The sequence below is a fragment of the Pseudonaja textilis genome, chromosome 9 (assembly GCF_049901715.1).
Source record: "Pseudonaja textilis isolate UNSWEBS1 chromosome 9, rPseTex1.2, whole genome shotgun sequence".
Classification (NCBI taxonomy): Eukaryota; Metazoa; Chordata; class Lepidosauria; order Squamata; family Elapidae; genus Pseudonaja; species Pseudonaja textilis.
In genome coordinates this window covers 25692325-25717664 of record NC_141998.1, presented here as the reverse complement: position 1 = coordinate 25717664, position 25340 = coordinate 25692325, and the positions used below count along the sequence as shown (strand labels likewise).

Here is a 25340-nt window from a genome sequence, read left to right as displayed (position 1 = left end):
CTCCACAAGTTTTAAGGTGGGTGGACTTCAACTCCCAGAACTGAGGTGTTGAGGTGTCCCACAAAGTCAAGAAGTTTAAGGTGGGTGGACTTCAACTCCCAGAACTGAGGTGTTCAGGTGTCCCACAAAGTCAAGAAGTTTAAGGTGGGTGGAATTCAACTCCCAGAACTGAGGTGTTCAGGTGTCCCACAAAGTCAAGAAGTTTAAGGTGGGTGGACTTCAACTCCCAGAACTGAGTTATTCAGGTGTTCCTCAAAGTCAAAAAGTTTAAGATGGGTGGACTTCAACTCCCAGAACTGAGGTGTTCAGGTGTTCCTCAAAGTCAAGAAGTTTAAGATGGGTGGCGTTGTTGGCTGGGGAATTCTGGGAGTTGAAGTCCACCCATCTTAAACTCGTGGAGGTCATGGAACACTGATGCAGACGGAGCCAAGCAACACAGAAGAGGGTGGTGTCATTTCTTCCTTCCTTCTCCTTCCTCCTCTCCCTCCCCCTCCTCCTCTTCCTCCCCCTCCTTGCAAATCCAGTTGAGTCTTGCAGCCAAGATGACAAGCCATTTCTCCCCAAATCCTTCGCCAAAAAACGTTTAGGATGGACGGAGATTCTTCTGAGTTGCAATGCATTCCAGACATTCTCTCTTGAGGCCTCCTTTCCTCCCCCCGGAGGGCCTTGAATGGAAACAGATGCTGCTTAAGCAAAGCCAAAAAGTGACGGTTCTCAACTCAGATGAAATGAAGCCACTGCGAGGTGGGATTTCTTGGCTGTTAAGGTACGAGGTGAAAATTAGTCATCGCAAAGGAAGGGTATCTATGTGGGAAATGCATACTCAACTTAGAACCACAATTGAGACCAGTTGCTAAGCAAGGCAGTTGTTAAATGAATCGTGCCTGCTTTTATGTCCCTTTTTTCATCATGATCGTTAAGCAAATGGGCATAGTTGTTAAGTGAAGCGTGTAGTCATGAAGCAAATCCATCTTCTAACATTGACTTTGCCTGTTTGGAACATGGCTGTGAATGTTGCAAATGGGGATCAGGTCATGGCAACCATCATAGATCCATGCTGGCTACCAAGGGTCCAAATTTTGATCATGTGACCTTAGAGGTGCTGTGGTGGTCACAAGTGCAAGGACATAAGTCCCTTTTTTCACTGAGGTTGTCCCTTTGAATGGTTGCTGTACGAAGGCTTGTAAGTTGAAGGTGACTACCGTACAAAAATCGGAAACTGCTGGAGTCAGCACAGAAGCACCATCAGTTGGGGCAGTCCAGGTGGACAAGACTCAGAAAGGCCCACAATATCTCCACCGAGATAAAAGAAGGTGCAAGGCAGACCCAGAAGAAGAGGCAGAGACAACTTCAGAAACATATCACAACAGCATCCTATTAAGAATGGTTGAGGCCTACGGAAGAGCAAGGACCAGAACAGGAGGAGGAAGAGGTGGTGGAGGAAGAGGAGGAGAAGAGGAGGAGAAGGAGGAAGAGGGGAAGGAGGAAGAAGAGGAGGAAGAGGAGGAAGAGGGAGAGGAGGAGGAGGAAGAGGAGGAAAAGGAGGAAGAGGAGGAGGAGGAGAGGGGGAGGGGGAGGAGGAGGAGGAGGAGGAAGAGGAGGAGGAGGAGAGGGGAAGAAGAAGAAGAAGAAGAAGAAGAAGAAGAAGAAGAAGAAGAAGAAGAAGAAGAAGAAGAAGAAGAAGAAGAAGAAGAAGAAGAAGAAGAAGAAGAAGAAGAAGAAGAAGAAGAAAGGAAAGGGGAGGGAAGGCTACATCACTTGAGTGGATGCCAGTAATGCCATTGCTATCATCAGCACCATGCCATGAGCCTGGGCTTACTTCTGCAATAGGGACATTTGGGGGGAGGAACCCAAAACCACCACTGTACCATCAAAAAAACCCTCTTCTTTATATGCTTCACCCATGCACACAAAAATGTAGGGTTTTGTTCATCTGCTTTCACACCCACCCACCTTATCTTGTGTGAGTCCCCCTCCCCGGCTCTCTTGCTCCATAAAAGTGTTCCAGTTTTTTCTTCCTGTCGTTAGCTTGTCTTTCAAAGCCAGAGAGAGCCGGTGGCAGCTTTTGATGGAGATCACATCCGGTCTGGTTGCCATAGGAACTGCAGGGAGAGCAAAAAAAAAAAAAAAAGAGGCAACTTGGCTTGGCTGGAGACAGTGATGTCTTGTGTATCAGGAGGAAAACCGAGACAAGGAGACAGAAGGAAAGCAGAGCCGGGGCTTTCTGAGTCGGAGGGGAATGAGAGCTGGGGCTTTTGAGCCCAGGAGCCCCTCTTGGACTTGGAGGAGCCTCAAGAAGGTTTAAATAGAAATGAGGAGGAGCCCGCTTAGGAAGTTAGCACCCACCCCTCTCCTAGAAAATTGAAATATCCTAGGAAATATTAAAAAGGCAGAATGTTTCCCCTAAAAAGAGTAGAAACTCAGAGGCAGAAACTCACCCCCCCCCCCCCGCATCTTTACTAATGGGCCATTAAGGTCTAGGGCAGAGTATTCTACATAATAAGGCCTCTGAAAAACAGGTGAACTTAACTTAACTTTATTTGGCAGGGGAAAAAACCTAGGATCAATGTAAAGGCCCTACAAGATGCGAAAAGTAGAGGGGGCCTAGCTCTGCCAAATTGGGAATTATATTATTCGGCAGCTAGCCTATTATGGTTAAAAGATTAGGTGAACCTACTTAATAAAAGAACTTTAACATTAGAAGGGCATGACCTCCAGAGAGGATGGCATGCCTTCTTATGGGAAGTGGGGAAACCCAAGCAGTCTTACTTTCATAGACACCTCATTAGGGACTCATTATTAATTAATTGGAAAAAAATATGCAAAAAACACTATTTAAAAATTCCGATCTGGCTATCAACAACGGAGGCAATGGTACACCCCAATAATTTGGACATAACAAAGATGATTAAATATAAAGATTTATTAGATCCACAAGGAAAATTAAAAACTCGACAAGAATTACAAGAACGGGGATTTAAAATTGATCAGTGGTTATATATACAAATTCATAGCAGATACAAACAAGAAAAACAGGTGAAGCCATGTGGTCCAGACAAAGCCTACAAAGTTAGTTAAGACCCTGACAGCCAATGGGATACATTTCTTGCACAGGAACAGGAAATACTAAGGTGGGGCCCAACAGAAGGTATATAACCAAGGGTCTCTCAGCATCTTGCCCCCCGCCTTCTCTTTTCACCTTGAAGCACGTGATCATCCTTTTCACTTTGGAGCTCCAAGCCCCGCGGTCTTGTCTGCCATTAAACCATCTTTCCAAACAGCCTCCATGCTTCCGGTGTCTTTCCCCCCACTTGGAATGGAAGGCAGAAGGATAATTCTTCCACCTAAGAGATGCCCACCTAAGCCCAGGAACCAAACAGGCCGCTAAAAACCTGAAATGTGCCCCCCCTTCAATTTTCAAAAGGGTTTGTCAATGTCACGTTCCATCTAGCAAAGTAGGAAATATATTGCGGGCATGGCCACAGTAGAATCACGGATTTATTTTAACAGAAAACGAAACCAAATAAAAAATTTGATTTTTGTCCTGGCCTGTGAACTCCGCGTGGTGTCAGGGAAGGCATCTGGCCAGTAAATTCTCAATTCCATCCAGTTGCTCCAACTCTACCCTGAATTAAGGGATTACAGGATTGTAAAACAGAGAGGGTGTAAAAAAAAAAGCACACGTGGATTTTGGGGTGTTTCCAGACTGGCTCATGACCCCCACTCAGCCCTTCCCAATACTACCATCCCTCCCTTATTTATTCAAAAAGGAACACCGGTCTCACTTCCCTTTATTTTCACGCTGTTTGTCTTATTTCATGCTGCCTCTCGCTTACCATTTTAAAGCGTGGGAATTATCTGGGCCATGCAGCTCAGACTCTCCCTCTCAGACTCTGGACCCTGGGAGGCGCCCAGAAAACTGTCAGAACTCTTTTGCAAAGACCCAACAGACCCAAACAGCCACGAGCCTCCCCTTCTGCACAATCTCTCTGCTCGTGTATTAAACATTTATCAAAGCTAGTTGTTCCGCCAGCTCTCCTCCCTCCCTCCCTTCCTTCCCTCCATCCAACCTTGCCTTCTCAAAGCACATTTCGGCAGAAGCATCTCATTGGTCGTCTTTCCCGAATCGAACTTCAAACATCACAGATTTTTAGCCGAACTGACACAGGCATCTCTATTATCCCGGCGCATCACTCAGCACCGACATTTTTCTGCCGAAAGGAGGGACTCAACTCAACCCAGAAACACCAGAAAAGTTGAATATGGATATCGGAAGAAGATAAAAGAGGAGGGAGTCCCATTTCTCCGAGTTCTTTGAGCAACGTTGCAGCTTTGGGGAGTTGTGACTAGGAACTCGGGAGCAAAGCAATCCCCGCTTGTCTGAACACGCCACTGCAAAACAAGCTTTGATGCCACTTTGCTTTCTGAACAGAGGCCTCCATTTCCAGATAACGGCTCCTCCTAAGCAGCTTTAAAGTTTGCATGTTCCTTCATTCCACGCTAAGCCAAAAAAGCCGGGCTTATTGATATATTTGTTTTCACATGAAAACATGGGCTTTTTGATAAAGGTGCCGAAATCACAACACTTGGTTTCCAGAAAAGGGCTCAAGGACACAAATCCCCACTTTTTAAATATTTCTCAAGCTGGTTTTTTGCAGTACAACAAACTATCTCATGGCAACTTAGAAATAAGCCCTTTGTATGATGGCAACCAGTTGTGTTGATCAAAGCCAGCTTTGAAAGGAAAAAAAAAGGAGAGCGAGAAGGCATTGAACTACAAAAGCTTGTGAGATAATATTCCTGATCGATCTCCACACAGTCACAGCATCCTTTGGTTGGTGTTTTGATTTCTTTTAACTCCATTTTGGAGAGTCAGTTGATTAAAAAAGCTAAAAACAAAACCGCCTCCCGGTTAGGAAACAATGGCTTATTTTTTTAAAAGGAAAAAAAAAAATAACAAGAAGAAGAATGCCAAGTCCATCATTTTGTCCTGCTGGGGCTTTTATTGCCGCCCTGAGTTAGCCCCGAGATTTTCTCATCCACTCATGTGAGGATTTCCATCCTGCCTTCGCAGAGAGTTTTGCATTTCGGTAATGAACCTCTGATAAAGTGGGATCCGGGACACCCACCCACCGCAAAAGCGAATTGTGCTCATTTGGGTGTGTCGGTGCTCCTGCTGACAGCCATGATTGATAAAAAGGCAGCTTCACACCTCGAGAAAAAAAAAAGCAACAAATGAGTTTGCTGAGACTGGGTTGTGAAAAATGATCTCACCAAAACCCAACAGGAAGGAACAGCGCGAGATGGAACCATTGCCCATAGCCACTTTCTGTATTCTATGTAAGAAACTACGGGACAGAATATCAGAGTTGGAAGGGACCTTGGAGATCTTCTAGTCGAACCCCCAGCTCAACCAGGAGACTCTATACCATTCTGAGGAAATGACTGTCGAGTCTCAAGCGCCTGAGCAATGGGTTAGTTTCCGCCATCGAGGAGAGAAGCACCTTAGAACTACGGAGGGATTTCCTGACAGTGAGAACAATTAATCGGTGGTACAAGTTGCCTCCAGGAGTTGTAGATGCTCCAGCACTGGAGGTTTTTAAGAAGAGGTTGGACAACCATTTGTCTGAAATGGTGTAGGGTTTCCTGCCTAAGCAGGGGGTTGGACTAGAAGACCTCCAAGGTCCCGTCCAACTCTGTTATTCCATTCCATTCTATTCTGAAGCACTCACAACTTTTGAAGGCAGTAATTAATTATTTTAACTGTCAAGAAGTTTCTCCTTAGTTCTTAATTGGTTCTCTCCTTTATTAATTTCCATTAATTAATCCCATTAACATTATCTGAGAATCTTTCACTAGAAAGAAGCACATAAGTAAAAGTGGCAGCAGCTGAGTAGATGGTTGCATATTTGTGAAATGTAAATGTTGATTTTATAGATAGATAGATAGATAGATAGATAGAGATAGAGATAGAGATAGAGATAGAGATAGAGATAGAGATAGAGATAGAGATAGAGATAGAGATAGAGATAGAGATAGAGATAGATAGATATAGATATAGAGATTTAGATTTTAGATTACTTTATTGTCATTGCACCTCGTACAACGCAATCAAAACACCATCTTCTACAACTTTAAAAGCACAACTATAATGATGTGGGAAAATACCCGAACAAAGCTGAATACCATACATGTAAGTACCCACGAAAACTTGAAAACATACATACATACAGAGAGAGAGAGAGCATATAAATATATATAGAGATGATAGATAGATAGATAGATAGATAGATAGATAGATAGATAGATAGATAGAGAGAGAGAGAGAGAGAGATACAACCGAGATGGAAATTTTTAAAAGTCCAACATTGGCACCATGATTATCATGATTATTCTTTTTTGATACAGAAATATGTGATGCCTGTTTTTTACACGTCAGTTTCGATAAGGGCAGATCATCAAACTATGTGTTTTGACATACCAAAGTCCATACAATCGGTCTGCCCATGTATTATATCATTGGACAAAACATGGGTTAAAAAACAGATTTGTATGATCAAACATTGAAATCTTGCAAGTATCTTAAAGAGAGAATCTGAAAAACATTTGATGCACATAATTTTTCAAAATTGCAAAGCTATCCCAGAATTGCAAAACCGTGTCTTACCCAAAACAGGTATCCCTGCACATCAATTTTCGTTTTTGTTCTCCAGTGACACATTTTCAAATTTTGCTTTTAGCTTTTCCTGGCATCGTAATTTCTACCCTACTTTCAGTCTCTTCCTTCTTTTTCATCATTGCATCCAGTGACACACACATTTGTCAGTCTGCTCTTGTTCTCCCTTTAAACAATTTATTAGCTATTTTTATCGTATATATTTGTACTTTTTCCTCTTCCTTTTGATTGGTTGATATAGCAGTCTGCCTTTTAATTCATCTAATCTCTATGGCTTCAAGTGGGGGGGGATGATTTTAATAATCTCCCACGTATGAAACAGCCAATTAAAAAGGAAACCATTATAGTACCAGAGAAAGCTGGTAAGACAGAAAAAATGGCTGGATGTTGAGATTTGAATGGAGAAACAGGTTCCATTTTGAGCTGCCATTTGCCAATAGAGAAATCAAAATGGCACCCATGAAACAGCATTGAAATCAGAGATGGGCAGAATCAAAGAGGAGACAGATGGTTCCTAAAATGTTCCTGGTCTAAACTCATTGGATGGGGCTGAATACGCCACAGTTATGTGAACCCTAAAATCAAATGAGCGCAAGTTTGTGAGAATGTGGCTCTTTGGCTATTCATTGCTTTTCTTGAATCCAAAAAACCCACCCCATCCTTACAACAGGCTGAGCTAAAACAAGCTGCGGAAAAGTAAGTTAGATCTTGGACTTCTGCAATTGAGAAGCATTGAGCAGTCTTGTGGATGAAGGATTTCCTGAAGCCAATTATAAGGAACAGTTGAGAGAAGAGTTGGAACCGGAAAGGTACTTTAATGTTCAGCAGGACACAAAGAGAGAACAAACAGGAAGAACAATTCTGTCTCTCACTTGAGGAGCATTTCTTCTCCTCTTGTCAAAATGCAGCGGGGAGCGGGCCAAGGGGCCAAGGCACTGTGCACTGAGCATCATCATCCTATGGCTGTGTTTTCGGCTACTTTCAGCTGAATTGCATTGAGCAAAAATCTCTTAAGTGCTGGACATGTTGCGTTTCAATTGTTGTGTTCACGGAAGTAGAAAGGATTGATATGGCAGGAGAAAAAAACGGCTAGAGGGAGAAGAATTTAGGATCCTAAAAAATGCCAGGGCTTGGAACAGAATGAAGCATTCAGAGGCATCGGGAAGGGGGTGTCAAAAATGACAAGGTGTCAGCCGTGATTGCATGATTAAAGACCTGTCCAGGTGTGTTCAAATGCACAGAGTCCCACCTCTCTCCTGCCAGAGACACCCCTGGAGGCATCAAAATGTTGAAGTTGCTTTTTCCATTACCTATTGGAAAGTAGTTTTGTTTATTCACTTGCTTGTTGTGAGTTTGTTTTTTAGCGGCAGAAATGCAATCTGTTTCATCAGAGGGGTATCCACAGGCAGCAATTGGTCAGAAAAAGAGTCAAAATCTTAACTATCATTTGAAAAATTGGCCAACCCAAAGAGAGAGAGTGCAAGGCGGTCAATGAAGTCCATAGCAGAACAGAGAACGTGGGACCTTTCCATACAACCTTGGTGTCTACTGGACAACTGGACCCTTGAGCCCCTTTCAAGGGTTGGGTTGCTCCATGGCAGTCTCCTGATCTTCATCATGAAGAAGCATGAAGAAAGTCTTACAATTTTGGTCTCTAAAAATATTAATAGCAGACAATAAGATCCATTTCATTGAGCTATCTCCATCCTTCCTATAGAACACCTGATGGGACAAGGGCCTTCATAAGATGTTAGTGATGTATAAATCTGAACAATATCCAAAATTCCAACTGTGTTTATTGGTCAGAAGTAACTAGTGGGACCTCTTATACCTATCAATTAGGTGAGTAGATAATCTCCAAGCGATCTCTAGATGACTTTAACAAACAACCTGTTCCATCTGCCTGTGGTGGATTTTATTTTTCCTCTCCTCCAAATGCTAAAATGTTTATTTCCGCTGGCTCATCTGAAGGGCTTAATGAAAGAAGGCTGCGTCATCTCCAATTGCTTATGTCAGAAGGTGCAAGAATAATTAAATACCAGAGAAGATACGTTAGTTCAACCCTCTTAGCGGCTGATAATGCGAGGAGCAAAGGGGATGAGCACTTCATTTACATCCTCTGCTTTCCCCTGACAAAACTGTTTCAACTCTGTTCTCAGTTCATTTGCTAAAGTCACAGCAGGATGAGCAAGTTTGTCAAAGTAATATGGGGGCCGCCATCTTCCATTTGAGAAACTGACAAGAAGGAAATGGAAGGCAGAAGAGAGGCGGAGCGAGCCTTGGCTCTCAACCTTCCTTCTCTCTGATCTGCTGTGATTCCTTCAAGTTTATAAGAAAGTCACCTTGACCTGAAAAAACTCCAAACAGCAACAACACTATAAATCACCACACTATAAAAAAGATGTTGAGACTCTAGAAAGAGTGCAGAGAAGAGCAACCAAGATGATTAGGAGGCTGCAGGCTAAAACATAGGAAGAACAGTTGAAGGAACTGGGCATGGCTAGTCTAGGGAAGAGAAGGACCAGGGGGGGACACGATGGAAGGGACCTTGGAGGTCTTCTAGTCCAACCCCTTGCTCAAGCAGGAGACCCTATACTATTTCAGACAGTCTTTTCTTAAAACCCTCCAGGGATGAAGCACCTACAACTTCTGAAGCTACATCTGCAATTCTATCAACTACCTACAACTTCTGAACCCTCATTAGAAGCTCATAACGGTTTCTGTGGGAGTGGGAGCATATTAAAGTGGTGGTCTGTGCTTAGAGAGCCACTGCCTGCAGCTGACTAGATCCAGGATCTCCCTCCTTTCACCATCTCCCAGTTTCTTGATACCCAGAGCCAATCTTTCAGGCCATATTTTATCCTCCAGGTGGAGCATAATCTTTGGCTTTCCTTCTTGGCAAAAGCCCCACCTTCTTAAACCAGTCAGAGCTTATCTTCCAATCTGGAGATTTAAGCACTAATCGGACTCCAGGCCCTTGGTGTGTGTGTGGGGGGGGGGGCTTCCCTCCCCCTCAATGAACCGACGCAGGGGTGGAGGTGGGGAAGAAGCTTTGGAGTGGCCGGCTCCAGTTTGTGTGTGCCAGATGTGCACAGTTGCACAGCCGCTCTAATCTTCCTCCTTCTTCTGCAATTACGGCTCGCTTCCTCCCCCTTCCTTTTCTAAAATTTGATGTTTGCAGAGGCTGGAGAGGAAGACTCGTAGAGTCAGCCGAGGTGGCTCCAAACGCATTGATGTAGTCGAGATATGTATCTTCCCCTCTTCAGTTAAAAAGACCCAAAGTAGGACACAACATTTTTAAAAAACTGGTATAGCAAATACAGCAACGTAGTTGAAAATAGCAGAGCATCAATAAGAGGTAAAGGACTCTCCAGAAAAAAAAATGCGTTTCTGTGGGGTCCTCAATGCTCTTTCAGACTGGTTGCTTTCTTGCAGATGTTCCATGACCCAACTAGGTAACATCGTGCTAGCAGGGAGTGGGCTTTGGTCTCTGTTTATATGCAAGTTGCTTGCTCTGTTAGCGATGATGTTCTGCTATTGGGGAATTCCTTTATTATGCTCCTGTTCACTATTTGATTGTTTGCTTGAGTTAGTATTTTCTTGATTGTGGTGTTGTTCACAGTTTTCTTGTTAACTTACACTCCCACTTACACTGACAAGGCAAGACATTGTGTATAAAAAGAAAGCAAATCCCACTATCTTCTAGCAATGATGACGTTCCCTAGTTAGATCATGAAACATCTGCAAGAAAACAGCCAAGCTCAGAGAGCATCAAGAACCTCACAGTTCTCTCCTCCTCCTCTTCCCCCTCTTCCTCCTCATCTCCACAAACCCCACTCCCTTCTAGCACTGATGATGTCACCTAGTTGGGTCATGGAACATCTGCAAGGAAACAACCAAGCTCAGAGAGCACCAAGGACCCCATAGTCCTCCTCCTCCCCCTTTCAAAATCCCACTTACTTCTCGCACTGATGATGTTACCTAGTTGGGTCATGAAACATCTGCAAGGAAACAGCCAAGCTCAGAGAGCACTAAGGACTCCACGCTTCTACGCTGAGCTACAAAGATTCCCTTTTATTGGAAATGCACATCTTTTCCCACTGGCAGAAATTGGATGCAATTTATGGAGAAAGGTAGGGACTAGTATAGCATAGATCCCATTTCCAACTCATCATCCATAATGCGCTTTTTCAAAGCTTGGTCTCCAGGCCAGTAAACTGTTTTTCTTAGCGGTGGCTTTCGGTGACATATTAATTTTTACTTTTATGGGGCAATGTACCTCACGTCCCCTTTCGGAGACCATCCATCCGTAGCCAAACGCTTTTGTATTTTGAAGGCTCCAATTTCCCCCTGTTGTCGAAGCCTCTGAGGCCTGTTCCACGCCGAGGTGGCAAATTGCTCAACATAATTGCACACCCAGCCAGCCAGCGTTACAGTTGGTTGTTGCGCGCGTGTGTGTGTGTGTGTGTTTACGGGGAAGGGGAGGGAGGAATAAAGGATGAGGAACAGCAGAAGGAAAACAAGAGGAGTGACCTGAGCTAATTAAAGCTGTAAAAAATGCCCACATTTTCAGCAGCCTCTTTAATTCCCTTTCATGAGAAAACTCAGCCGTGGCCCCTTAAGTGTGCCTCTTCTCTCAGATTACAAATTATCTGCCTTTTCTCTGTTTCCTAGCACTCTTGTGGGTGAGGAGCCCCCACCACGACACACACACACACACACTCTCCTCCCTGTAAGTGATGTTATTAATTATGGGGAGGGAGGTGGCTGTCACTTCCTACAATGACATTCCTTCCCTGGAGGGGAACATTACATCACTGGCTCTTCTTCCTAGATTTCTTTCACGGAGTGAGACATGAAAGGGGGGGGGAGATTGGAGGCTGCGTGTCCACCACCCCCCATCCCAGTCTGCCTTTTGAAAGTCTACAGGGATGGATAGACAGCACAGCACTGCAGAAGAAAAGGAGGGTGGGGGGGAGGAAGAGGTTTCAGACAATATTCAGGAGCTCAGTCCAAGAAAATTGGGTTCTGGGTGGGCTGTCTAGAGATAGGTTTGAAAACAGGATGGTTGGATGTGGCAGATCATGGGGGAATTAATTTGGTGCCTCCTCCCTTCATCTTTCCTCCTACACCCACCTCTGTAACTTGGCAACGCCAAACTTGGCAACTTTAAGACTTGTGGACTTCAACTCCCAGAATTCCTCAGCCAGCATGGCTGGCAGTTGCAGTCCACAAGTCTGAAAGTTGCAAAGTTTGGAGCCCCCTGTACTGATGGCATAGATACATTCCTGTGGACCTTCAAGAGCCGTTTTTTTTCCCCCAGGAGACGACCTGTAAGTTGCAACCCCCTGGTTTTTAGGGTTAGGGTTACCAAACTAGGCAACAGTGAGAAGGGAGTGGGGTGTGCAGAGGAGGAGGGGGAGGAAGGTGGTGGTGGTGGTGGTGGAGGAGGAGGAGGAGGAGGAGGAGGAGGAGGAGGAGGAGGAGGAAGAAGAAGGAGAAGGAGAAAGAGAAGGAGAAGGAGAAGGAGAAGGAGAAGAAGGGACTGCAGGGTCCAGGGTGTCTCCGACCTTGGTGGTTTTCTTGCAAACATTTCATGACTCAACTAAGTAACATCCTCACTGCTAGAAGTGAGAGGGGTTGTGGAGTAGAGGAGGAGCAGGAGGAGGAGGAAGTCTGTGGGATCCTTGGGTCTCTCTGAGCTTGGTGGTTTTCTTGCAGATGTTTCATTATGTGTACATTAGAGAACTGATGGTGTTCCCTAGCTGGGTAATGAAATGTCTGCAGGAAAACCACCAAAACTCACAAGAACGCCAAGAGCCCCACAATCAATCAACGGTAAGTCCAAAAGAGGTGAATATTTTAAATGACATAAGCCTTTTATTCCTCTAAAGCCAAGCCACCCTACTTCATCTGACCAAAGCTTTCTTGAGAGCCAGTCTCTCTTCTCTTCTTCTGACCACACTATAGGAAAACCCTTCCACGTGATGTAGAGGGTGCTACCCCTAATTCGATGCTAGTAGCTGTTCCAGGAGAAGTAGGGGAGGCTTGGCAGAACTCCAGGTTCGTCCAAGGGAAAAATCAAGTCCACGTAAGCAGGGTTAGGTGAAACAAGCTGAGCAGAAGACATTTTTCTCTCTATAAAAAAGGCTCCAGAGAAACCAGTAGCACCTTGGAAAGCTCCGGTGTAGCTCAAGTTGGAGAACCAGAAGGAGATGTCAATTACTTCAGCCACGAGCAGAGCCCGGAGCGACTTGGACCTCTTGTGGGTGTTCAGAAGCCTCGGTAGAAGGAGAGCCTGCAGGCGTTAGGATTGCTAAAGCACTTATCATCATATAAACACACCCTTGAAATTAGAGGTACTTGGCTCCCAGCATAACCCAGAAAAGGGCTTGTTTGACTGCATTCATCCTAATCGCTAAAAGAGGGTTACCAGTTTTTCAATCTCTCCGCCTTGTGGCGGGTGTGTGTTTTTTTGGCTATGAATACAATTATTTGTGGAGAGCGGTAGAAATGTTTTATTAACACTACATTCAAATCGCAACAGCCAGGATCTAGGTCTGTGAATTTGCTCAACGTGGAATTTCATGCTCCCACCTCTGCAAAAGAGACAAACGTGTATATCTTTTCCCTCGCTAACTTTCAGATGCTGAAACTATGAATATAAGCAGAATATATTCCTCGCCCATCTCATCCAGCAGGCTGTTCTTAAAATGGCCCGCTAATTGCACCAGAAAGTCCATCATTCTCCGAAGAACCGGGCTATTTTTAATGCAAAGGAAGCTTTGAAATCATCTGGTCTTGAAACCAGACATTCTTGATTGAATGAAAAATAAAGGGTGGCAAAGGAGAAGAGACGATTCTTCCATTGTGTCAATATACAATCTATTCGGAGACATTCGCCTCCATTATTCCTCAGGTTTATTCTGGAAAAAAAAAAAACAGAATGGCAATTTTCCCTTGGTATGTAAACTATCTTCTTCCACACACATTCCCTTCCCCACAAATAATATTGTGCTTTTCGTGCCTTTACGTGGCTTGAAAAAGTTTCCAGATTCCCAGAACAATATATTTAAATATATATATTTAGGTTAGCTTGCTTCCTAAAATGCCGCCCACCTCCTCCAAGGAATGTGCCTTCCCGCCAACTGTGCATAATTGCAATTCTTCTTGGGAGGCCTTTGCGATGTCCTGACCTCTGAAATGGGGGTGGGGGAGAATTTAGGCATCCCCTCCACAATTTTATCTTAGAATGGGGTCAAATCCCTGAATTTATTATTTATTGGATATTTATCCCACCTTTATTACTTGATAAGTAACCCAAGATAGAGCAAACATTCCTAATATTTCTCCCCCGCTCCTATTTTCCCCATGACAACAACCCTATCAGGTGGGTTGGGGTGAGAGAAACTGACTGGCTTAAAGTCACCCAGTCAGCTTTCATGCCTAAGGCAGGACTAGAACTCACCCTCTCTTGGTGATTGGCTCAAAATCAGCCTACCAGCTTTCATGCTTCAGATGGGACTAGAACTCACCGTCTCCTGGTGATTGACCCAAAGTCCCCCAGCCTTTTTTCATGCCTTGGATGTCTGGGGAATTCTGGGAGTCCACATACCTTAGAGTTGCCAGTGTTGAGAAACACTGTCTTAACTAATAAACCAGGAATGTTGTAGCCAGGGGTGGGATTCTACCGGTTCGCACCTATTCACTAGAACCGGTTGTTAACATTCTAAGCAGTTTGGAGAACTGGTTGTTAGAAGAAATTACTGGCCTAATCCTGTAAGGAAGGCAGGAAGGAAACATTCTGGTGTAGCTTACAGAAACTGCCTCTCCGTTAACCCTTATTACATTCTTGGCAAGACTAGACTTCCTGTCTCAGGAACCTCTCTGGAGTTTTTTTCCCCTCCTTTGCTGGTACTTTGCTTGTATGGAGTGACCATTCAAAGTTACAATGGCACTGGAAAAAGTGACTTATGACCATTTTTCATACTATGACTATTGCAGCATCCCCATAGTCACGAGAGGCCAGGTGAGGAGATGCGTGCCTCGATGTGAGTGATGTTGAGTTGGCCACACCTAGCTAGTCACATTATCACCAAGCCACACCCACCAACTAAGCCACGCCCACAGAACCTGTTTTTTTAAAAATTGAATCCCACCCCTGGCTGTAGCACAATCATTCAAGTTACCGCTTGAAGATTCTCCACCACCTTTTCGTAGATTTCCTAGAATAAATGCTAGACCTCTTATAGCTTCTTATATTCTTGGCTATTCCCAGGGTTTGGGAAGAAAGACAGATGTTAACAGCATCAAATAGGATTTCCAGCAGCTGTCAAGTAAGAACCTTTTCTCTTGTAAAGTTGCAAATATGAGATTGCTGAGGAATTGAAAAGCAATGTGCATTTTTCAAACCGAGATTCACCTGAGACTACAATTTGGAGCACAGCCTGAATGTAGCAGGAGCTATTTCAAGGCCAACAGTCCTCCACCATATATCTTCAGGGCAGAAATGGACCAACCACAAATCAGTTCTACATTTTAAATTGAATAATCCTGAAGAATTGGATAATCCTGAAGGTTGAATCCGAATCTCCACGCAGGAAGAGAAAATTTACTGACTCCAAATATCATTGTAAATCAACTAATAATGTCGCTTTTTCTGCGGGGCAAAAGTGGACGAATTTTGCAAACACCCTGCCTCATTTCAAGTAAATTTGTGCTGAAGGGTTGTGTTAGGTGCTTTCTGGTTTTGACTTCTTTTTAAACAACTCTGTATACAAAAATCTTGGCAGGATTTAATAGATTCTCTTGGAAGGTCTCAAACTGGCCAAATTTCACCAGACTAGAAAACTCAAGAGAATTTTGCCCACTGATATCAAGATCCCCTCCATGTCAAACAGAGATGTGGCGTCTCTCCAAGGAAATCATGGATTGGGAGGAGAATTCTCTGAGTTGCTAAGAGAAGAGCAACTCCTTCTCCACCTGGTTGTTGTTCCCCCAGGTTTGATGTGCTGTCCTACCTGCTGTCACCCGTCACCTGCTCTCTTACCTGAGAGGGAAATTGCTCGGGGGTTGTTAACAATTTCCTGACAAATAATAGTCATTTGAGATCGTGGCCTTCAATCTTGGGCAAACTTCTCACATTATATCTTGAAGGCTGACTTGCTCAAGTGTCATTCCGTGATTTTAAGTGAGCTAAACATAAACCAGGATAGAAAGAAATTGCCACGGGATGAAAAGAGAGAGAGCAACTCACCGGAGACCCTAAAAATGCACAAAGCGGGAAAATGGTTTGGGATTTAATCCTTCATGGAATGGGGAGAAGGGAACAACATGGCTGTTTAGAGAAGTTTAAACAGAGTGACAAGAGTTGGAATACACCTTTGAGGTCATCTAGTCCAACCTCTTGCTCAAGCAGGAAGCCCTATACCATTTATACCCTAGACCAAGTGAAGATGTGAGGGCTCCTTGTTGCTCTCCAAGCTTGGTGGTTTGCTTGCAGATGTTTCGTTTCATTAGGTAACTAGGGTAAGTCCTTAGGCCTTCTAGCACTGATGTTGCTATCTAGTTCATTGATGAAATGTCTGCAAGAAAACCAAGCTCAAAGAGCACCAAGGAGCCCATATCTCAATCCTGAGCTGCAAATATTCTCCTTTAGAGACACCTGAAGAATCATCTCCAGCCCCTTTTCAGGCTAAGAAAAAATAATAATAATAATAATAATAAAAACCATCAGCTTTCTGTGTGAGCTTCTGATTTTTGGCTGTCATAAACTAACATGGTTCTCCTCCAGCAAATGTCATCCAATTAGGTCCCAAAATGTCTTGCCAGAAAGAAAAAGGTTATTACCTGTGAGCCCAGGTTTTGGGGGTCCCCCAAAAAAGCCCATTTCAAGCAGAAAGTCTAAACTACTACCAGAGGAAATCTTTGAACCGAGCTGTCTGCTTTTTTTAGCCTCTCGATGTCTTTTGTTGACTTTTAATTTTTATCTGTAACTCTCCCAGAGTCACTATGGAGTTGGGTAGCTGCTGGAGTGAACTAATAAATAAATAAAAGACTTAAATCTCCACTGAACTTTACCATGAAGTTATTGGGTAGCTTCTGTAGGTTTGGTGTCTTTCTCTTTGTTTCTCATTTCTGCAGGTTAATAAACCTGACCTCCATTAAAACGAGGGTCACACCGAAGACAGAAGCATGACAAAGTAGCAGAACCTCGAGTTACGGTACAGGATGCCTGGAACATTCTTCTGTAGATTGATTTAAGATTTATGTTTTTTGACATTCTGGGTACTTTGGGCCCTTAAGTTGAAAGGACTGAGCGCTGGCAGGATCTTGGCTGAGTTCAAGAAATAAAATAAAAAATAAGCAGAGGCTGATAAGTTGAGTCTTCCTGACACCTCGGAAGGTGCTAGGAAAGCTGTCTGCTTTTTCCAACTGATGGCACCGCAGTTGTGGGCTTCAGTTGCTGTAGTGTTGGGTTGTGAAGGAGGAAGGTTAGGTTCATAAATCAGATCTACCAGAAACAAAGTTTTAAAATTAATAATTCATCTGAACTTGGAGAAAGCCTTTTTAGAAGCACTTAATTTCCTGTCTGCAAATTCCTTTACCATCTCGAGAAAGTTCAACGCTAGTTCATGGTTTCCTAGCACCACCCTCAGCTCCTCCTTGGTGAAGGAATTTTCTACTAGAGGGTATGGTCTCCACAGCCTCATGGCTTTTCAAGGACACCCAGCTGCTCCAGTCTCCCGCTTAGAGAAGGAGAAAATCTACCTATGTATTGACTCAACTGAACTTTGAAGCCCTTCTCGCCAGTTAAAGCTGAAGTTTTTGAAATGAAAAGCTAGGAGGACAGGTTGAGGCATATACCACGAGTCTTCTAAATGAGTTGGATGTGACAGCATGGAACAAAGTAAGCTACACAAACAGGTATCTGATCTTGAAGATGGAAAAAAATCTGGGTGGATGGACAAATCGATGGATGGATGGATGGATGGATGGATGGATGGATGGATGGATGGATGGATGGATAGACTAATGGGCAGGTGGAGGGGTGGGTAGATGGGCAGATGGATGGATGGATGGATCAGTCAATGGATGGATCAATGGATTGATGGATCAATAGACGATGTGCCATCAAGTTGCTGATTCCTAGTGACCTCATAGACAGATTTTCTCTGTGACAATCTGTCTCCAACCTGGTCATTCAGGTGTTCAAATGATGTCACCATGACTACTGGTAACTGAGCCCATCCCACCTTCTGCTGGTCCTCCTCTTCTTCTCTTTCCTTCTACCTGGATGAAATATTACTTGCAAAAGAGGCTGATTCACAAAAAAATGTTCTTGATCAACCTTCCTTCCTCAACTGCTTAGACCTCCCCAGTTAATGTTTCTCCGTGGCTGCATTGCCTGTTCCACTGATGGCCATAGAAACTTTTTTAAAAAGGACCATTCTTCTTTTGCCTTGTGCAAATTATCTCATTTCAGAGCATTGATGAGCAGCTATTATCCAAGTGTCTAGCTCAGAAAATTCACAGGTAAAAATAGAAGCAAGTTCACCGATGCTCAAATCAAGCTAACTTAGCTGAAACTTCCATTTTCGCCCTTCCTCCCAGCAATCAGCTTTTTAACGAAACCCATTTGGATGACAACTCCTTGGAAAGAGAGCAAGAAGGAGAACCTTCATGACTCTTGTTGGCCCTTGGAAAGCATTTACTTTCTTTCTTGTTTTTCCCCCTTCCCATCATCTTACAGCTGGGCGGAAAAAGATGCGCCCAACCCTCTCTCCTTTGGGGCCAAGCCAGAAGTTGTATTTACTTCTGTGTTGAACTGGAGATGTGTCTGAGAGGACAGCATTTGTGTAGCTACGGCTGTGTAATTTATTGGCATTTGATTTGTGGGTTGGCTTTTGTAGAAAAAGCCTCTTCCCCCAAGGATGATGTAAAGCCCAGACTATAAGAGAAGTGAGTTATGACACACAGCAGAGGCTGCAATCTTACTTGTCTGTGTACTTAGCATATCTCCTTCGCACACGCGACACACAACGAGGCTTGACAATCACAGCTTTGAGTCAAGTTCATTCCACCCGCCTCCTCCTTCTTCTTCCTGGCTTTCTCTCCCCCCAACTACACAACAAAGCCACAAAAGAAAGCTTGGAGGAAAGGCGAAATTAAGCCACGATGGGATTTCAATACGGAGTAAGAGTTTGTAAAACTCCATAATGAAGCTGTCAGGCCTCCTTTGTGCAGCCAAATGATGTGCCAAACAAATGTTTCTAATCTCCAAAGGTCGTGTTGGAAGCTGGGCTCCTCTCCCCTCTCTGAAACAAAACGTGCCAGGTCACGGTGTGATCTAGCCAGGGCGTATCGAGGGGAGGGCAGCGCAATGGTTTCGCTGGAGCTGGAAGACATGGTTCACATTGGATTAATTCGTCTCCCTGCTGCACTCGATGTCCAACTCATGTTCTCCAAGCCATCCGCGGTTTTCTTTTGAAGCACTGAGATGAGCTGGGTCACGGTGGTCCTTGACCAGAAGTAACTCAAAACAATACAAGTCATCCCAAAAGACAATCCACTGGTGGATAGTTCATAAACTGAAAGTTTATGATATCATATATATCATAAACTGATATATATATAAAAGCAAAATACCACTCATGCATCATCGTGAAATCTCCAGAAACATAAAGTCTACAAACTTGAAATTTGGCACGTATCTTCCTCTTGGCTTCTAGGGGCTCACTAAGAAAGGACTTTTCGAAATGACCATCAGAGCATTGGTATTTCCTATATTACTATTATTATTATTATTATTATTATTATTATTATTATTATTATTATTATTATTATCTGATGCTAAGGAGTTGCATTCCCCCTCCCCACCTGAAAAGAAATCTCTTCCAAATGCAAAACTCAAGCAGAGGAGAGGAGTTTCATTTTCCCAGCACCAAGCAGCTTTAGTACAGAACAGTTGAGCTAAGCCACGCCCAGGCTCCTTGCTGTCTCTTGCTCACACAGCAAATACTGTTTCACTTTCCAAACAGCCCTCAACTCTCTCACACACTGACAGGATGCTAGCTAGATGAATACTGATGGATGCTGGTAGGCAGAGGCACAATTTTTCCCTCTTATTTTTCTCCCCCAAAACTAAGCTCAATCACATAGTTTCGTAACAATATTCCAAGAGTCATCAGCTCTCATGGACAAATAACATTTTAAAAATAAGCTAGTTTTTTTTAAAAAAAATAAGATATAATTGCCAAGTTTTGTCTTCTGTTTCTTGGTAGACAGAATTTGGACTTTGGAGAAGTAGCCCCATCATCAGAACCTGCAAGGAGACACTTTACCTAAGCAGCAATATTGATGTGACAAGAGTGATTGTTGACCAGGGTTTTTTTTTGTTGACCTCTAAAAATGTCAAAATTCTGTGGTTTTCCCACAGTGCAAACCACCCTATTTTACTGCTCATCTTCAGGGCCAAAAGGCAGCACAAAGAGACAACTGGAAGCAGAGAAGAAAAAACCAGATGGGATGGGATGGAATGGGATGGATGGATGGATGGTTGGGAATGTCACAGTTTGGGTATTGATAGTAAATTACATGCAATGAAAGTTTCCCAATGTGAAGGCCAGGATAGCATAATGAGTCCAATTACCTAAAGGACAGAGGTCACGTTCCCTGGGGCCATGAGAATCCATCCCAAGGTCGGCGGCAATTGTCCTGACAGGATATTTTTTTCTCTGCCCTTCTCTCAACTTAATGATCCAGGAGACAAGAGGCCTAATGGAATATCTCATCCCACAGTTGAGCCAAGCTCTCCCGCGTAATTTCTCAGAGGTTTCCTTCCATTGTGAAAGAGGCTTCTAGCTTCCTGTCTCACCTTCAACATTCTTGGGAATTTCTTTCCACTTTCTCCCGAGAGTCCTTTTGAGTTGGTTTCTTGTGAGGCAGGGGGGGATGAAGGTGGTGGAAAGAGATTTCTGTTGGTGGGGTTAGCCTGAGGAAGCTCCAATGAAGATGGCATCTCACAAGGTTCGACTGGCGATGCACTCATGGAACTACCATCTCTTCATTGCCTGGGACAGACAACCTTTGAGAGAAAGGTTGGCAGCCAACGCTCTACTTAGCCAGTAGGGAAAAATAATCACAATTTTTCAGCCTGGCCCTAGAAATTCCGTTGGATTACCTCTCCACAGCTCCATTGTCAGACAGACACAAAGAGATCCTTTCCTATTGTCCCACACCAGAGACCAGATAGAGAAAATGAGAGAGAGAGAGACAATTGAGAAATTAAAAATATAATAAAAGCCCTTACTTTGCCCAGGGCTGGGAATATTAGTGAACCTTCTCCTTTTTAATTTGCACTTGCCATTAATTTTAGTGCGGGGAAAACGCCTTTGCTTTTAATGGTGTTGTTAATTGCTTGACAGGGAGAGCTACGGGAGGGAACAATTTGCTACCAAACAGGTTTGTGTGTGTATTAGAATTAACTCTGCTGACAAGCGTTTGTTTCATCGTATAATATCCACACACGAGATTAATTGTATTAATACAATGCACTTAATATATTGGTAGCGTGTAATCAGCAAAAAATATGCAACACACAACTCTTCTGTGAATGACCATTATTTATAATGTAATTATCACGGATTGGATATTCTGCTTTTCATCTTCTTCTGACCCGATTGTTTAATCTACACACCCATAGTCACATTCATTCATGAGTTAATATGCACCTTACTACAGATCATACTTTAATAATTGTCCATGGAAGTGTGTATGCCATCATGGAGTTAATAGTGTTTAAGAGGCCAAAAGCAATTTGGGGTGTTTCTTTACTGAAGGGTTTCTAAGTGTAACAGAAGATTGCCTGCTGAAGAAGTCAACATCACAGAGAAGCCTTGGTTGAACTTTTCAACACATTCACTGGCTGTGCCTAGCAACAGGCACAATAATTATCCATCATTAAATGAATGACCTTAGAAGGTATTAGGTCATCTAATCCAATCCCCAAGCAGTGGAGACATTCATTAAACTTGTCTGATATTCAAACTGGATCTCCCTTCCCTTGATTTCAGTCTATCAACATTTCTAGAGCTGCTTTTACTTTCAGGAACCTGGCAGAGAAATGGGATTGGAATATAGAGAAGAAGCCAAACTTAAGATAAGGGGCCCCGGAGAAGAAGGAGTGGTCAGACCAAGACTAGCGACCCAGGTGAAGGACTGATCAGGCCATCAAGAAGAAGGATTGTATCTAGAATTAAAAGGCAAAGGAAGAGTCAGAGTACCATGCAGTGTGGGATAAATGGTATGAATGGGTAAATAGTAGGACTAAGAATAGTAAGATAAGAAAAACGCATATAAATGTATATAAACGAATAGAAATTATAAAGATCCATATTTGTAACTATGATGCCACAGTACTGTTAAAGATGTGATTGAGGTATGTAAAGGTGAAAAAAGCACAATAAAAATATGATGATGATGATGATGAGGAGGAGGAGGAGGAGGAGAAGGAGGAGGAGGAGGAGGAGGAGGAGGAAGAAGGAAGGAAGGAAGGAAGGAAGGAAGGAAGGAAGGAAGGAAGGAAGAAGGAAGGAAGGAAGAGGAGGAGGAGAAGGAGGAGGAAGGAGGAGAAGAAGGGGAAGGAGGAGGAGGAGGAGGAGGAAGACTGTGTGGTTATGGCAGAAGAAGGAGGAGGAGGGGAGGGGAGTGGAGAGGGAGGGGAAAAAGAAGAAGAAGAAGAAGAAGAAGAAGAAGAAGAAGAAGAAGAAGAAGAAGAAGAAGAAGAAGAAGAAGGAGAAGGAGAAGGAGAAGGAGAAGGAGAAGGAGAAGGAGAAGGAGAAGGAGAAGGAGAAGGAGAAGGAGAAGGAGAAGGAGAAGGAGAAGGAGAAGGAGAAGGAGAAGGAGAAGGAGAAGGAGAAGGAGAATTGTGTTTAACCGAAACATTCCCATCTGATCAGGTTATATCTACCCTGAAGGATCTACCTAGGCTTTTCCAGGCTCTGAAGCTAGGTCTGCATCACAGTTGCACAGAACGTGAAAAATAAAATCCCGCAGAAGCCTGTAGAAGCCTCCAGTTAGCAACAAGGCTAATTTGGGATACAAAAGAGGGCAAGAATCCCTGTCCACTCAATGAATCCCCCCTAGAAAATGTGGGAAAGCTCCCATGTTTTTAAGGGGGCTGATGCACCCACTGCAAGAGAAGGCAAAATTTCATCCACTTTGGTTTCTAGGTGGGACATTCACAGCCAGGCTTTTTTTTTCCCCTGGCAGATCGCAAATAAGCTAACTATAAATCCATCCTTTGGTTTCTCCCGCTAAGCAGCTCTGTTTCTTTCTTTCTTTTTCTTCTCCTTCAAACAGTTCACTGATCTCAGCAGAGCAAGAAAATTAAATGTCTGTGTTGATGATGGTAGTGCATTTTTATAAACAGATCAGGAAAAGCACGTAAGAGGCAAACGCTGATGTTGCAAACTCTCGCCGTAAGCTCTTGAAGAAGATATTTCTACATTAGACTCTTCTCACCCGAGCAAAAATACAGATTTTGCTGTTTAATAAAGACAGGAGAGCTGCTCCTAAAACAGGTCTCTTGTCCCGTCAGTATTCAGTTTAACGCTAGGCTACAGCTATTCTTTTCTGTTAGTATCTTACCTGTGATTTCAGTCCATGTTAGATTGAAATCCACTTCCTCAACTTGCTGTTGACTTCAAAAAAAATTTTTTCCCTTCCTTTACTTGATGTAATGTTAGCAACATTCTCATGACCCTGGAAAGAAATTAATTACCTGCATCAAGTTGTGTTCGATGTAAGGATGAGAAGAAGAGACTTCTTACTATGGCTGCAAACAACTCCATTTTAAGTCAGGCTAAAAATGGAAGAAAGAAAAGATTCAGGCCCAAGGTTGAGCAGTAGACAAAGAGACCCATAGATGAAGGCTGAAGGAGCAGGTCTAGAAAGGGGATGAAGGAAATTTTTCTGCTCCCTGCAAAGTATGTGAGAGTATGGCAGAATTTGATTGGCTTCACAATTGGGCTGGGAATAGAAGCAAGCATTGGAATCAGTCAACTTCCAAATCAAATTGAGCTGTTGGATTTCTTTAGATTAATTCTGGAACTTATCACGAAACAGTCCTTCTAAAGAGTCTGCAAAATAATAGTAGCTTTGATTGCTTTTTAAAGACTTATTCTGGAATCTCTCAAGTGAAACAGTCCTTCCAAAGAATCTGCAAAATAATGGACATTAGCTTTGGTTCCAGATCAGGCGTCAAGCAGGATGAGATCACAAGCATCAGTGATGCCATCGGGCGAAAATCAAGTGATGCAAATTGTGATTGACCCAAATTACCTCATCCACAATCACAAAGTCCTGACATGCAAGATATCCTGGCTTCCTGATGACATTCATGGAGCACTTCAGTCACAAGGCTCTGGCAGATTACGAATCTTGCATAACATTCACCTACAAACCACATCCAACTGAATGCAAAATTCCAAGAGTTAAAGAAACCTATCCTTAAATTACAATGTCTATCTTTTGCTGAAATTGGTCAGGTTCCCACTTTCAAAAGAGTCTACGGTGTCTACACATCCAAGAGTAAGCCATTTGCCCTTCACCAAGCTAGCAAAGAATTCTGGGACTTGGAGTTCCAAGCTATCTTGGTTGACCAAGATTTAGGCTACTTCCCAAGGTCTAATAGCCATAGCACTTAGACTTATATATTGCTTCATAGTACTTCACAGCCCTCTCTAAGAGGTTTACAGAGTGAGCCTCTTGCCCCCCAACAATCTGGGTCCTCATTTTACCAACCTCAGAAGAATGGAAGGCTGAGTCAACCTCGAGCCGGTCAGGATCAAACTCCTGACAATCAGCAGAATTAGCCTGCAGTGCTGCATTTCTAACCACTGCGCCAACACGGCTCATCCACTCTGTAATTTAGCTTGTCCCTTCATCTCCAGCTGCTCTTCCCAAAACTGTGTTTGGGATTGCTCTTCTTCTCCACAGCTTTTAGTTCTGTTTTGCATGTTTTACTGTAGACGAGGCTTCAGTCCAGCTAAATAGTCAGTCATTTGTCTTCATTTCCAAAAAGTGCCTTTGACCCAGAAAGGGTTGCTTGCTGGAGCCCGTTTTAATGCCAACTACTCCTGTCCTGGCTTCCCTTCCCAGCAATCTAGCAATTATTTGACAATCTAATGCTGTCCCTTTGGCTGCAACCAGAATGAAACCGCCTTGTCTACAGCGGAGTTCTCTGAATGAAAGGGCAAGGTCTCCTTCCAGCTCTCGAGTCCTGTTTACCTTTGTCTCTTGCTGTCTCTCTCTCACACACACACGGTTCAGAACCACAAATATAACCATCCCTGAGGCTGGAGGTGAAGGGACAAGCTAAATGACTAGATTCTGCAGGGGGGGAGCGGGGGGCACAGCAGGTCTAAAGAAAATGTAACACAGGAGGAATCATGTTCCCAGGCACTCGTAGAACGTAGGTCTCATAATTCCCACCATGGAACAATGGATGGTCAAGGAGATGGAGTTGGCCGAGACGGCAACATCGGCTGATTTAATGAAAGAGGAGAATTTGTTGCCACTTGGAAACTATTTCCAGACGTTGAGCTCCAATCTGGAAAAAAAAACAAAAAACGAAAGTTTGATTTTAGGATTTGAAGACTAC

General features: G+C 43.5%; 1 long non-coding RNA gene across 1 annotated transcript; it reads right to left on the bottom strand.

The window, feature by feature from the left end:
* Positions 1–3469: 3469 nt before the first annotated feature.
* Positions 3470–24990, bottom strand: LOC148125075 (uncharacterized). The gene is made up of 4 exons (XR_015744699.1): positions 24482–24990; positions 23460–23540; positions 20553–20902; positions 3470–5212 (listed from the first exon to the last, which is right to left on the bottom strand). It is a non-coding gene; the product is annotated as an uncharacterized LOC148125075 (long non-coding RNA).
* Positions 24991–25340: the final 350 nt, after the last annotated feature.